At 46.4% G+C, this 13,671-nt stretch overlaps 1 protein-coding gene across 4 annotated transcripts in view; it reads left to right on the top strand.

Moving 5' to 3' along the window:
• Positions 1–13,671, top strand: part of HTR4 (5-hydroxytryptamine receptor 4) — a 142,016-nt gene that overhangs the window by 14,562 nt on the left and 113,783 nt on the right. For 3 of the 4 annotated variants that reach the window (XM_056348808.1, XM_056348809.1, XM_056348806.1), the window contains exon 2: positions 13,009–13,162. The exons of the other annotated variant lie outside the window; for it this stretch is intronic. The gene's annotated coding sequence lies outside the window, so the exon portion shown is untranslated. The remainder of the gene's footprint in view (positions 1–13,008; positions 13,163–13,671) is intronic. 4 annotated transcript variants of the gene reach the window in all.

The following is a 13,671-nucleotide window of genomic DNA, read 5'->3' as shown; positions in this document are numbered from 1 at the left end:
CTCCGCATCCCTGCCTGCGCCTCCCGCCTTGCTCCTCCGGGAAAGCATCCCTTGGTGGGGCTGTGTGGTGACAGCCCTGACCCTCAGCACCCCGTGACGGCAGCTGGGGCTGGGTGTGAGGTCCTCCCGGGACTGATGGCGGTCGCTGCAGCACGGCTGAGCGAAGATGTGGAGAGGGAAGATGAGAAGCTGCGCTTCATTTCCCCAGAGAGCTGTGGCACAGGGAGGCACGCAGGAGGCGTTCTGCAGCTCTCGCTCCACCTGCAGAGATCTGCCCCGGCTGCTGGCCTGCCAGCCGCAAGAGGTTGTCTTCCTCCAGGAGTCTGTGTCCAGCCGGTTTCAGGTGGAACTTGGAGCCCCCATGAAGCACTCACCCATCTCTGTGTCCCGGGGAGACCTCCTCAGCTCGGCAAAGGGAAGAGGGGGTGCACCCTGTGGTTGTGGAGCTCATGGAGGAACCTGCTTGTAAAGGCGATTTTCTTCCTGTTAAATAGGGAAGTAAGAGATGGGTGGGCAAAGCTAAAAAGGACTTATGACTTAAACCCCAGGGAATTTGCAGGGATTGTGGAGTGTGGAGCAACACCAGTTTCCTCCTTTTACGGCAGTGAGATGGATTATCCACATTGCTTGTGGGGACTTTGTGGGGAAAGGTCTTCATCCCTTCTACTTTACTCTGGCCATCCCTCTGTAAAAGCATTACTTAAATGGTAAAAACCTAGCTAGAGTTCGAATTCCTTTGCCCCCCTGCACCAGGAGTGACCGAGGATTTCTGTGCTACTTGACTAAGGCAGGCAGGGGCTCCTTATCTGCTCTGCTGCTCTGGTGTTAATAGGGGAGGCACTGCTAGACTATCTGGAGCCTCTTCTCCTGTAAACTTGTCTCCTTCTCTGTCTGGCCTTTGAGGGCAATGCTAAGCCATAACAGAAGCCATTAGCGGTGCTCAGAACGTTGGCAGAAGAACATGGTCGGGAACATTGCCTCCCAAATTCTACAGTAAACAGCTGTGTGTAAGATGTAGTTATGTGTGGTAAAGCTGTGCTCCCACGTGAGGATGAGTTCAGGCTGATGACACTGAGTGCCCTGTTAGAAATGCAAAGCACAAAGTTGCTGCATGCCCTCTCAGTCATCTGAGTTTGTCAAAACACCCTTAAATAGCGTGGGGTTTGTCCTGGCAGGCTGCGTACTCAGTCAGGTATTGTGTGTCCTCCAGCCAGTGCAGTGCTGGTGGTGGAGTACAAGGCTGGTGTAAGAGTGCTGTCATGTGCTTGGCCATGTAAGGAGGATGAGATCATGGGCTCCTAGCTCAACGTCAAGATGCCCTTTTCACTGCTGGGAGTGCATGCATCTCCTATGAATGAACATGAAGCCACTGTCATACATCCAGGCTTGATTATAAATACAGAGAGTTTTCCTAAACAGATGTTAAGATCGTACTGTGTCAGGGTTCCTGCTGCGCGTTCCCTAGCACGTGGCAGGCTTCCCTCTGGGGAGTCAACCATGTCTGCAGAAATCTGCCACTTCCACTGCACGTTGGGTGTGTGATGGCCTCTGCAGTGTGGTCCACCCCACCTGAATTCAGGCATGAACCATGAAAATTTGCAGGGAGTTGCTATGAGCATGTAGGTCTTGGTGACACGTTTTCATACCCCAGATGGCAGGGATGCGCGTGTCTCATGTCAGGAACGAGGTGCAGAGAGCCTGCTTCCTATCAGCTCTTGGTGGGGGTCAACCTTATCACACCCGAGTGCCCACATCACCTGGCTGAGAGGTTATGAAGATGGATTGAGTGCAAAACTCGGAAATCTCTCTCCTGAGACTTTCTCTAGGACTCATGCTGTATTCATCAGAGTAACTGTTGGGGAAGGATCTTCACAGGCAGATTGATGGATCCGATGACGCTGAGCTGTGCTTAGGCAGGAATCACTGACTGCACAAGAAGTGGATGGAGGGTGGCTGGTTAGGAAGGTATCGCATGGGAAAGGACATGGAAGTTATACACAGAAAGCAGGGAGTCAGCAAAACCCACCAACTACGGCTGAGAAAGAGCAAACGCAGTAGCAGCACTCGGTACAGAGGAATGTGATGTGTCAGGCGGGGGAAGGAGTCCTTTCAGCACTCTTTTCAGGTTTGAAAATTGCACTTCAGGAAAGGTACAGGAGACATCAGGGAGGGCTGTTGGAAGCCAGCAGGAGAGAAGACCAGAGCTGGGGCAGGCTGGGCTCTGTCAGTGGCAGCGTGGCCGGCAGCAGGTTCGTGGTACTGCTTTTCAGGTGGAGGAGCCTCTGCAGAAAGAAGAGTAATAAGGGTCTGTTGGGGGTAGGGAAAGAAGTCACAGCAGTGAAACGCAGAAAGAAAGATTTAGGATAGACCCTAGAATAATCCCTACATGTACTCCCCCTGGGAGACTGCATAAGGAGAACGTGGGATCTCCATCCCTAAATGTCATCTACAGCAGGTTAAAATATAGTTGGGTCTGATTAAACAGTTCATTAGGGTCTTTCTCAGCCCTTTTGCTCCATCTGATTTTTCTCTCCATGGCCTAAGAATCTGTTTTACAGTCTGTCTGAAAAGAAATATGGAGCAGAAACAACTACATGACAGACCTAGCAGATTTTCTTGGGAGTGGTTGTTTTTTTCGAGTGACAAATGGGAACTTCTTGTGGGAAAAGCATGTTTCCAGTGTAATCTGTTTTTCTGTGAAAAGGCCAAGATCACAAAGAAAACTCATGGGGAAAAACTGTTTATTTACCAGATCTGCTGACTTGATAGTGGTCAGAGATTGTATTGGATCTGCTAAGTTGGTGCTGATGAAAGATTTTGCTGCTGTTTTCCATTAGGATATTCTTCCTTCGGATCAAAAGCGTGGTTAAATATAATAAACCTAGGATACAGATAACAGGGGAGGAGATTGTCTGAGTTCAGTGTTTCCTGCTTCCCTGTACAGAGGCACTTTACGCTTGTTGCCACAGGTGTTTTTAAAGGGTATGTTGTAACCATAGGTACTCCTGCCCTCTTCCTCAGTGCATCCAGGATGCGTATCCACATACTTCTGGGTGCTTATTCACACACGTTTCCTAGCAGCTTCCCCCTCCCTGTGAACCCAGACCTACCGGGGAGGCCAAGGGAACAAAGACAGACCTAGTGCACAACAAGGGTTAATCTTATTTATGCTACTTTTTTTTTCAAGGTGGGCTTTGGCAAAGCCATTCGTCATTCTGCCTGCAGCTGGCTCCTGTCCCAGGGCAGGGGGACATTCTGCCCAGATGCTGGCTCCCTTGAGCAGGTGGCTGGGGAGGGCTGGGGGCTGCGGGAGCTGCATTGCACGTGAGGCTGGTGGAGGGAAAAGCTGGGGAGAAGAGCCTGGGCACTATTTGTTCAGCCAAGATAAATGCTATGATAATTTACTTTCCACTTCTCTCTCTCCCTGTAAGATGGATTTTTTTTTTTTTCTAACGTTCACCATCATTCACTAGATAGGGGGCTTTTATAAGAACACATCTCTAATTTCTATCATTAGCAACATATGTGCAGATGCAAGGTTTTGGGTAGTCACCAATCACACCACTTACTGCTTATTGTAATGTCCCAACACTTCCCCTCCTCCCTCACCATCCCAAAGCAATTAGCAGGAAATTCAGCTGCTGCCTGAATGGACACATTTTCAGCAATCTTACTTAATTCTTTATTTACTGTAAAATAAGCAGGAAAAAAAATTGCAAAATCAGTTCCTCTTCCGAGAATGGATTAGTTTTCTTTCATCACATCTCAGACTCTCTCTGCCCTGCCCTTTCCCCATGTATCCCAATTTCTGATGAGCTATGATGAAAAGCAGGCAGGAAAACATTTGATTGTTGCCCATGAATTCCTCGAGTGAACACGTTTCGGAGGTAACTGGTGTGATAAGAGCTGAGCTATTCTCAATCAGCACTTGGAGCTGATAGCCTCCCTTCCTGCGTTAGCAGTGCCTTGTACTAAGTGAGCTGAAACTTCTGGATCATTCATAGCAAGACCTGATGTAATTTCATGCCGACAAAGAGAAAATGAAATGCCTGATCTATTATTTTTATTAAGGAAGGTTTTTAGCAGTGGGAATGGGGTATGGTGAAACAGCAGAGGGACTGGCTGATGGAGGGGGAAGCAGCAGTTTGATGGAGAGAGAGAAGCAAGCTGGTGTCTGCTGTATTGACTGATATCTCCCTCTTTAAACAGAGCCTTGAACATCACTGCTTCAGGAGTAAAGTACTCCCTAGTGTGAGCACAGACATCAAAACCTGGCCTCACAGAAAAGGGATCTCAGAGGTTTCCTTTTGATGCTCCGCACAGTCAAACAAACAGCTCACAGGTCTGTGCAGTCACGGAGGTACACCTGTGGGAGCACCTTCCCCTGCTTTCAGAAAACAAGGAGGGGATGGGGAGGAAGATGTCTGTGTTGCTGAAAAGCTTTAAGTCAGCTCTGAAAGACTCAGAGGGCTCTCCCCTTGCCAGCTTTCAGCCTTCCCTCCTTCCCCTCCTGCCTTCCCTCCTCAGGTGGAGCCCAGGCTGGAGAAGGAGGAGGAGGCAGAGGTGGAGGAGGATCGGGGCTGCGCCAGAGCAGGGCTGCAGGCTGGCACCAAGGACTTCCCAAGGGCTTCTGGGGAAAACTGGGGCCATGCTTGTAATCCAGAAAGGCACCTCTGGCTGTCTCTGCTGAAGAGATGAGAGCATCCACTCAAAATGTCTTCTCAGAGGTATATAGACATTTAAAGGAAAACATAAAAGTGTTTTGCATTGCCTGGGGCGCAGCCCACCAGTGCTTCAGCCCATAACTAGGTCTTCTTCACCTCCTTCCCCCTTTCCTTTCTCAATTTAGATTTGCCTTTAGACATGCAGAAGGCTAGGTCCTTATTCCCAAGGCGGGTGAAGGGGAGAAGAGTTGTTTTTCTGAACAAAATATGCCATTTGGAGTTAAGCAGCTCTGGTTTATCCTCCCAGTGCTGTCTCAGCCTCCGTCTCTGAAACATGTATGCCCCTGACCACCCTTCTTCTGGCTGTTCGGCCAGTCCGGCAGAGAGCTCTGAACTGTACAGACAGCTAGGGCTTGCTGTTACCGCTTAGAGCTGTCTAAAACCCTTCCAAAAGAAGCTCTTCTGGTATCACTGGTTGAACAGGGTTGTCTGGGCTAGAGCTTTGTCTTTGTTCTGACCTGTGTCCCAGGTCCTGGCAGGACCTCCCAAGAAGCGTGTTATTGCCCACATGTTCCTAACCCTCCACCACATCAACAGTTTGTATTCTTTTAATTGGAGTAGCTCAGAGAACGGTATGAAAAGAGACATAAATGGGTTAAAAAAAGACACCCCGCAATGTTAAAGCTCAGACCATTCATGCCTTTGAAAACCTTGAGTCTGCGGCTGTAAAACAGCCATATCACCATATTGCTGGATGACTTACCTGTGTAGGAATGCTTTATGGGACTTAAATGTCTCGTGTTCCCCGTGTAAAGACTGGGGAAGTAATTACCTAAAGCTTGTTACCTGTGCGGCTTTTGCATGTGACTAAGAGCCGCATGTACCTCCAGAGAGGGTGCAGAAGTGAAACTGGTTTGGGGAAGTTAGTTCCAATGCTGCCAACGCATTTGGGATCTCCAAGGTCAAGGGTAGGAAGCATGCAGGCTAAGGTTTGAAATCCCAATGAGACACATGCACGGATTGTGATATTCATAAATTCACAGTCCATGTGGCTCTTAGTCACATGCAAAAGCCCTACCCTTAAAGCTGCACTGCAAGTGATGTAGTAACCTTCATGAGCCTTTATTGTAAGTTTTAACAAATCCGACAAAAAATGGTTTTGTGCATCAGTGGGGATGCACGTAAGATCTCAGGGAAGTCAGGTGTGCGGGAAGGTTTATTACAGAAGATCCAATCAGTTACGAATCACAGTGTGACCTTCCCTTTCCCTTCCCAGCCTCTGCTGTAGACCATATGCTCTTCAGTCTTTTTTATTATTATTTGTCTTTTATCACAGTTGTTTTAAATCATATTGTGTATGTAGGAGCTTCCTGAGTTAGATGAGAGTAGCGTGATTGTTCGAAGGCAGCTCCATCGTGCCGCGAAGAGCCAGGAGGGGCAGCGCGCTGTGCCCGGGCAGGGGATAGCTGGTGGGCAGGTCAGGGCAGGCAGCGCTTCTGGGTGGGCAAAGGACTAAAGGCTGCACTGGAGAGATGTCCCTAGTGCAGCCGAGGACAACATTCCTGTCTTTTCCTTGTCCTGAAAGTCAGTGGAAAACAATTTTGCTAATACAATAAACTGAAGGATCTGATTCAGTTGGCAGTTACTTAAGGGGGCTGTTATTCATGAGCATCTTCCAAAAATCTGGAAGTTTCATGCATTAGTATGAACTGATTATGTATCTGAAAAAACATTTTGGGAAAGAACAGTATTTATGCATTGTGTAGTTTACCTACATACCTTTACTGTTTTACTATTTATTTATTTTCTGGGGGAAAAAAAAAAAGTTTGAGGCAACCAGCTTAGTTATTGTTAAACTGTTTTAAGCTCTGAAGTGGCTTGTTAGGATTCATGGATTCTTTTGTCTTTAACCCTTCCATGCTGCTGAGCACAGAGAACAGACACAACCCAACGTGAGAAACTGATGAATGAGAAATGATGAATATAAATGTTAAAGTGAATACATAGTCCATTGTAATCACGTAAACCTTTTGTGATGAATGCATAATATTAACATCCACAACTATGATAAAAGTCAATAAATCGATACCAGCATTCAAAGATCTGTGAGCTACAATTAATTTCTAAGGGATTTACAGAGAGGTTACAGCTGGATCGCTTGTGCTGGTAGAAATAATATTTAATTCTAATGAAGGAAATGGAAATAATTGACGTAGTGGGAGAATCAACTCTATAGTTAAGATTTTTATTTTTTTCCCTCCAAACGAGTAATTTCTTGAAAAGGCAAGTTAGGAGCCAGGGAAAAAATGCAGTGTTGCTGGAGCCAAGAGATTTTAGGGTAAAATAAACTCTTAAGCAGAAAAGTTTGTGACAATAATTATATGTGTGTGGAAGGATCTTAAAAGATTGCTGAGAGCAAACATCTTGTGTGCTGCTCAGGGACAGAGGTGATGGGAGAAGATTCCAAAGAAGTATAAATCGGACTTTCCTTGGATCCTTCTGGAGAAAATTACAAGTCTTTTCCTGGGGAGTTTTCCAGGAATGACAAATAGGAAGGAAAAAAAAGACCAAAATGACAAATTATTAGTTTTGAGTGATGGTGAAGGCTCGCTTGGCTTGGAAGTCATTTTTACACATGGTCATTTTGTCTGTTTCCCATTGAGGGACCATAAACTTGTGTCATGACCTTATAACAAACCATACATAACCTCTTTTTTTTGACTTTGTGTTGTAGGGAAGAGATGGCAGTTTTCGAGTTGGTATCTAGTAGTAAGATGTGAGATGAGCAAGAGCATGGTCATGGGAGGACTGTCATCTCCTGCTGCGCTTGGCAGATCCTCCATAGAGGATATCTGTTTCTTGACCCTCACTCAAACCGTTCCGTGTGGTCTGGCGTTTTGTATTCTCTAGCAGGGACCAAGCCAACTGGTGGAAGCTGATGGCGGCGTTTCCACCAGCTCGGCTTGGAAGGGAGTGTGGCTGTTCTTGCTGACTTTGCAATGAACAATGTAACCCAAGACAAAACTATTTTTTGAACTTAAACTCTGGGAAGCAGCTCGTGAGCCCCAAGAAGGGTCTGGTCACATACTGCAAACGAGCCGTCCAAGGGTGTACCTTAGCACCAGGATTTACCAGCTTTTCAGGTGTTTCTGCACCAGGACACAAAACCAGAACAGCAGGAGAGATTCAGCAAGCTTTTTAGCTATGAAATATGCAACTAAACCATATTCGATAATCTATGCTTGAAGGAATTGTTAATGAAGGCAATCTCCTTGAGGCTTTTCATCCAGTCTCATCTCTTCCAAATGCAGTGCGATTCCTTGTGCTGCGGCACAGCATCACCGCTGAGAGCCCATTAGCCCCCTTTACACATGCTGTTGTGAGGAAGCCCCTTCCACGCTTTTGGGTTTCTCCATCTGTGAGTTTTGGCAGGTCTTTAGGGTGCAGGAAGCTCAGGACACTGCCAAGTGCTTGTGAACTGAATTTGTCATGCTGCCACTCACACGCATGTCCACCAGGGTCCCGGTGTGTAGGAATGCATGTGTGGAAGCACGCACACGATGCTGCTCTGAACTGAGACCACCAAGTACAGCTGGTGTAGGCTGCTGAGGCACTCTCCTGGTAGCAGTGATACTTCTAGCTCCGTGGTCTGCTGCCCTGTTTGGACCCATGGGGAGAGACTTGGTCTTACCTGAAGCTCAGGTGAAGTTCTAACCTGCCATAACTTTTAAGTTCAAGTATTTTCTTCATGTTTTTGTTTCTCATAAGATTTCCCAAGGAACACAAGAAAAGTCATAAGAGGTTTGTACTTTTCTCCCCTCCTGCTTTTGGACAAATACAACTCCATTGCATAGTGCAGTGATTTACTTTTGCTTAAACGGGAAATAAATCTTAGTTAAAAGCCTGCTATGCAGTTGTTTTAGAGAATCCTCCTCCAAAAAAAAATGTTGCTGTCCAGAGGATAGAAATTAAATTATATTTAATAACAGAAGTTTACTAAGTCTTATAAAACCTTCTTAAAGTTAGGTAAGTGTTAGTAGCCATAACAGATCCAAAGCAGAATTTCACTTGCTCACAGAGTGAATAAATATTTTAACACTTAGAGCCATCAAGAGCTGTGCCAGTATTTAGTTTGTTTATATTAATTTGATCAGATGGCGTTGAATTTGGAAAGTCTTTGCTCGGTGCAGCAGGGTAAGCTGTGGCCACAGGGTGTGAGCTGTGTGGCGATCAGACGGAAACCCAGCATTATAAATTCCAGTTGTACGGTGTAAAAAGGTGCTGGGAGTTTATTCTGGCATCCCATGCTCTAATACTGGTAGCAATTTAACACAGAGATTTACTGCCACACCACCTCTGCATTGCAGGAGAGAAAGGTTCTGATCATCTGTTATTTTGGGTCAGTGACAGACCTATGTGCAACCTTCCAAGTTTATAGTTTTGGGGAACAAAAACTACCTTCAAGCTTCAAGTATCTGCCAGTTGGCTCAGTGGAAGTGAAGCTCTGGGCAGGTGAACCACACCAGGGAGCATCTTTTGTGGTGTGTCTGGAAGCCGTATCTGGCCAGCTCAGCTGATGGAGGAGCTTGGGCAGCTGAGCTGATGGAGCAGCCTTGGGCAGCGAGAGCCAGGAGGGCTCCGGGCAGGCAGCCGGTGTCTCCCAGAGCAGCGGGCACACAGAGCCAGCCCAGGCGGCGTGTGCCAGGCTCCTCGGCACGGCCCCGCTGCCACACGCCAGCCCTGGCATGGGGACCGCATCTGAACTGCCCAGGAGCCAGATGTTATACGTAGCTGAGCTAGAGGGTGTTAATAAAAATGTGCTGCAACCATGGCATCCTCTTTTCCACGGTTGATTATCTTAATCAGAAGACAGTAAGGCCCAGCAGGTGACTTAAAGGCACTCAGAATCTGCAGTCCTGTTTCATACACTTCAAAGGAGAGGATGTTACCTGTTAGCAATGCAGGTGTTGTGCAGGCTCAACGTGCTAAAAAGCTGATTTTGAATCCCAGCTCTACTAGTAGTTCGATTTTGTAGTCCTGGTCGTGGCCTTTAACCTCCCTGTGTCTGGGTTTCCCATGGTCTACATGAACACAGTACTGTTAACTTCCTTCTCTTGCTAAGTGTGTGGAGCAGTTCCTGTCTGTAATCCTGAAATTTATTTAAAATCATCGTTATGACGGTCATTACACTTTGTGTGGTGCTGGAGATGGGAGAGGGTGTTATCTCTTCTTCCCACTTAGACTAGAAAACCTCAGTTATGAGACAGGCAGGATGAGGAGGACAGGCTGGAGAGGAGCTGTACCTGGTTTGCCTCTGCAGCTCTTTGAGAGATCTTTGCTTTTGTTTATACTTTTGAAGCTATTCTTACTTTTCCTCATTTCTTTTAAACACTGTGATTTCCTCTCAGATAATTTATCCAGACAGGTGAAAAAAACATTTCAGCCATTGCGGGGAGGGCTGGTGTAGGTTGGCACCAGGGCAGTCGGGCATGAGATGTGTGTGGTCCCAAAGCTGCCTCACTCTACTAAGCGTGAAAAAACCTGGGAGGGTGGTCTTGAGTGAGCACTTCCAAAAGCTTCAAGGCTGGAGTGATGTAAACCCATGGGCTTGAAGCATCATCAGAGCTAACAGAGGCAAGTTAGTGCTTAGCTGTGTGGGTGGCAAAGCAGTCGTGGGTGAGACGTGGGGAGCTGGAGGTGCAGCTGGGGTAGGTGCTGTGCCAGGTCATGCCCAGATGGATGTCCTGGAGCAAACAGAGCACACGCAGAGCAGCTCAGCATGCACCCAGGGCAGCTGAACGTGCACAGCCAGAGCAGCACCTGCATGTGCTTCTCTTGCACTGACATTGCTGGGTTTTTCATGCTATAAATAAGGCTTCTCCTTGCAGACAGGTCCATAACTTTCCTGTCTTCTACATTATACAAAACAAGGAAATAACGTTTTTAAAATTCACTTTATAGTAACGCTTGTTTAAGCTCTCTGTGTTTAAGCTGACTGAAGGTCGAATGAATGTTGCTAACAATGCAGTCATTTCAGATGGTAGGTGATGCTCCCCAGATGCCCATCTGCAGACAAGCTCACAGAATCACAGGAATGAGTTATCTCCAGGATAACAAGGGATACCTCTGGGAAGAAAACTCTTCTCCAAATGGAAAAGCAAAAAGCTTTTGTACTGAGCATAAAGAGGCTTATCCTGGCACCTCTGGGGCTTGCAGACAGACGCACACTGACCACCTCCTGGGCAGCAGCTGCAACATATTGCCAACAGGTCCCCACTGAACCGAGCACACCTCCACCTTGGCAGGACCGGGGGAGCTCCAGTCCCTGTACTGGTGACATTGCAGCACAGAGCATGGGGCATCTCACACTCAGTGGTGGCTTTCATGACCTGTACCTCCTATGCTGTGTGAAGGACGACTGTGTGAAGGAAACTTGGTCTGTACAGGACCTGGACAGGAGCTGGCAGGAAATTTTGGGTCAGCCACTGCCAAGTTTTGAATAAGAATCACGTGTGAGAAGGATTTGTGTCTGCTGCCAGATCACCTCTGAGGGCTAGCAGCACTTAGGTCCCCCACAGGGAGAGATGCCTTCTCTGTGCCCAGTGCGGTGTTGGTGGGCTCGGGTGCCCCACAGCCTCCTCCATGTACACCCTGCTGGTAACTCCCCATGACAAAAACCCAGAGGCCAAAATCAGATCCCTCAGTTCTGCTCCACACAAGCAGCATAATGTGATTAAAGAGTGGCAGCTGTTGTGGGAGCTCTAAGATTAAGGTCCCTGCCTGGGCCATGGAAGTGATGGAGGAATTGCAGGTTGCCCCAAGAGCCCTTCTCAGGCCTGATGGATTCACTGTCTGCCCTGTTTGGTTTCTGGTGCTTCAAGGATGCCAAGGCTGCATTGAACACTGTGCCATCTCTGACAGGTGTTGAATCAAATGGTTAAAAAAGATGGAAGGGGAAATAGGTACTGAATCCACAAATTACTTCCCTAAGGGTGCAGGAGAACGATCAGATACATATGTTGTGGATAAACCTGTCCTTGTAATAGCAGGTGATGGAGGGAGGAGAGCTTCTGAAGGAACTGCCCAGCTGGTGACTTAGCCACCTTTTGCCAGAAGCACTTCTTGGCCGTGCATAAGAAAGATGCACATGCAAACCCCCCATTTTCATTCTTTCCCTGTGGCTCTTGCTCTGGTGTCCCAACTCTGCTCACACCCATGTCCTAAAGAAGTCCTGGCAGGGACTTCAGATTTCCCATTGCCATCATGTGAACCAAGCCCCCGTTGACTTTCCCTTCCAGCCCTGGGCAACACGTCTGGGGAGTGTGGACAGAAATGCCTCTCAAAGCAGTTACCGATTTAGTTTCAACAACAGTAAAATTTCATATCCAGGCTATGTTGTGGACCCTTAAATAATTCAGCTTTGGATGAAGAGGTCTGGTAGACACACCTGGAACTTATTTCCCAACAAGAACATTTATTTTTGGTTGGTTTAGCACTTGGCAGCTTCTTAGGACAAGTAGATTTTTCATCTTTACTTTATGATGGACTGTGTAAGTATGAGTAAAAGTTGGTTGTTTCACTTGCAGTGAAGAAAATAAAATTTATAAAAAGATCTTTTGGCAAACACCCACATTGGAGTTTTTAAAAGCAGTCTCAAAATACTAAACTGCATCTGTAGGCTGCAGCTACTCCTCCACCACCGTGTATCCTTGTACTCCATAAAGGGAGTACAAATTGACAGGAAATCACAATAGCAACTTTTAAAGCCTTTTTTTTTGTGTTTTTAGAAATAGCTGCATAATTTGCAGAGCAGTGCTGTGTTGTCCCCATGTATTGCCATACTGGCAGTACTGCCATGGATGTGCCTGGAGGCAACAAGGAGGAAAGTATAGGCTGGAGCATCCTACAGATGTGCTGGGCAAAGTGTGAATTCCCCTCCGCCTCTTCTTAAAGGAAATGTGCCCATTTTGGCTTTCCTGTTTCTATGGTGCAATTCATAGTCAGCAGTTGTTCAGATCTGGTCACACACAGACCCCAGCTGGTGCGTATTCAATACAAGGGTTTAGCATGAGTACCGAGACCGTGAAAGAATGAAGCTTGAACAGTTGGGTGAAAGTAAGGGAATGTTAGTGAAAAATAACAAAAGATAGCTTGTAAATTCAGAAGACTTACAACCTCCAAGGCCAGCAGAAGCTCTTTCCTTACATCAGATTTCTTCCCCCAGATGAATCCACAAAGGACAAGTACATCATATTTTTCGGAGACAAAAGCTGAGAAATTTGAGGTCTTTCTTAAGCTGGTTTATCTGGTTGTGACCAAACCTTTTTCTTGTTTTAAACTACAGAATTTCAAAACAAAGACCTTTATTGATGCTGCTTGTGCCCTGATGCCAAACTCTTCCCAGTATCACAGAACATCCCATCCATACATCCTTGCAGTCTGAGCATGTTGCAACCTCCAGACTGATTTAGCACAGAAGGAACACACCATGAGTCCAGGTGAGCTCAAGAATAAGGAGTATCTCATTCCCAATAACTACGGAGGGTATGTGTTTGAATACCTATGTTATCCTGGATAATTTTAGATGTAGATCAATTTTAGATTAAGAAATATGAATGATAAACTTTGCTGACAACATGCAGATTCTTTCCTATACTTATTTTCCATTTGTGGACCATTCATTGCAACTTTCTGGTTTCTGATATTGCAGCTATTTTTGCTAAGTTTCATGGGACATACTAGTTGCATACTGTTGATTCCTTCACCCAGTTGCATTATCTTAGTGACTAAACCAGGTTTTCATTGCTAGTCCTTGCCATTGCAAATCCAGAATTTATTTTTAAGTAGTGCACAATACTCAGTCCCTCTGAGCTTTCTTACAGATTAATTTTCTAGAATATTTACAGTGGTGACTGTAACTGCCAGAAAGCCAGCGATTCTTTGTACCTGGGAATAAAAAATGGAAATTTCAAATCTACTCATGAACAACATGAGAATTGCAAAATGC

The sequence above is a fragment of the Falco biarmicus genome, chromosome 8, assembly GCF_023638135.1.
Source record: "Falco biarmicus isolate bFalBia1 chromosome 8, bFalBia1.pri, whole genome shotgun sequence".
Lineage (NCBI taxonomy): Eukaryota > Metazoa > Chordata > Aves > Falconiformes > Falconidae > Falco > Falco biarmicus.
Note: the sequence above shows the minus strand (reverse complement) of the source record. Positions and strands in the feature narration are given on the sequence as shown.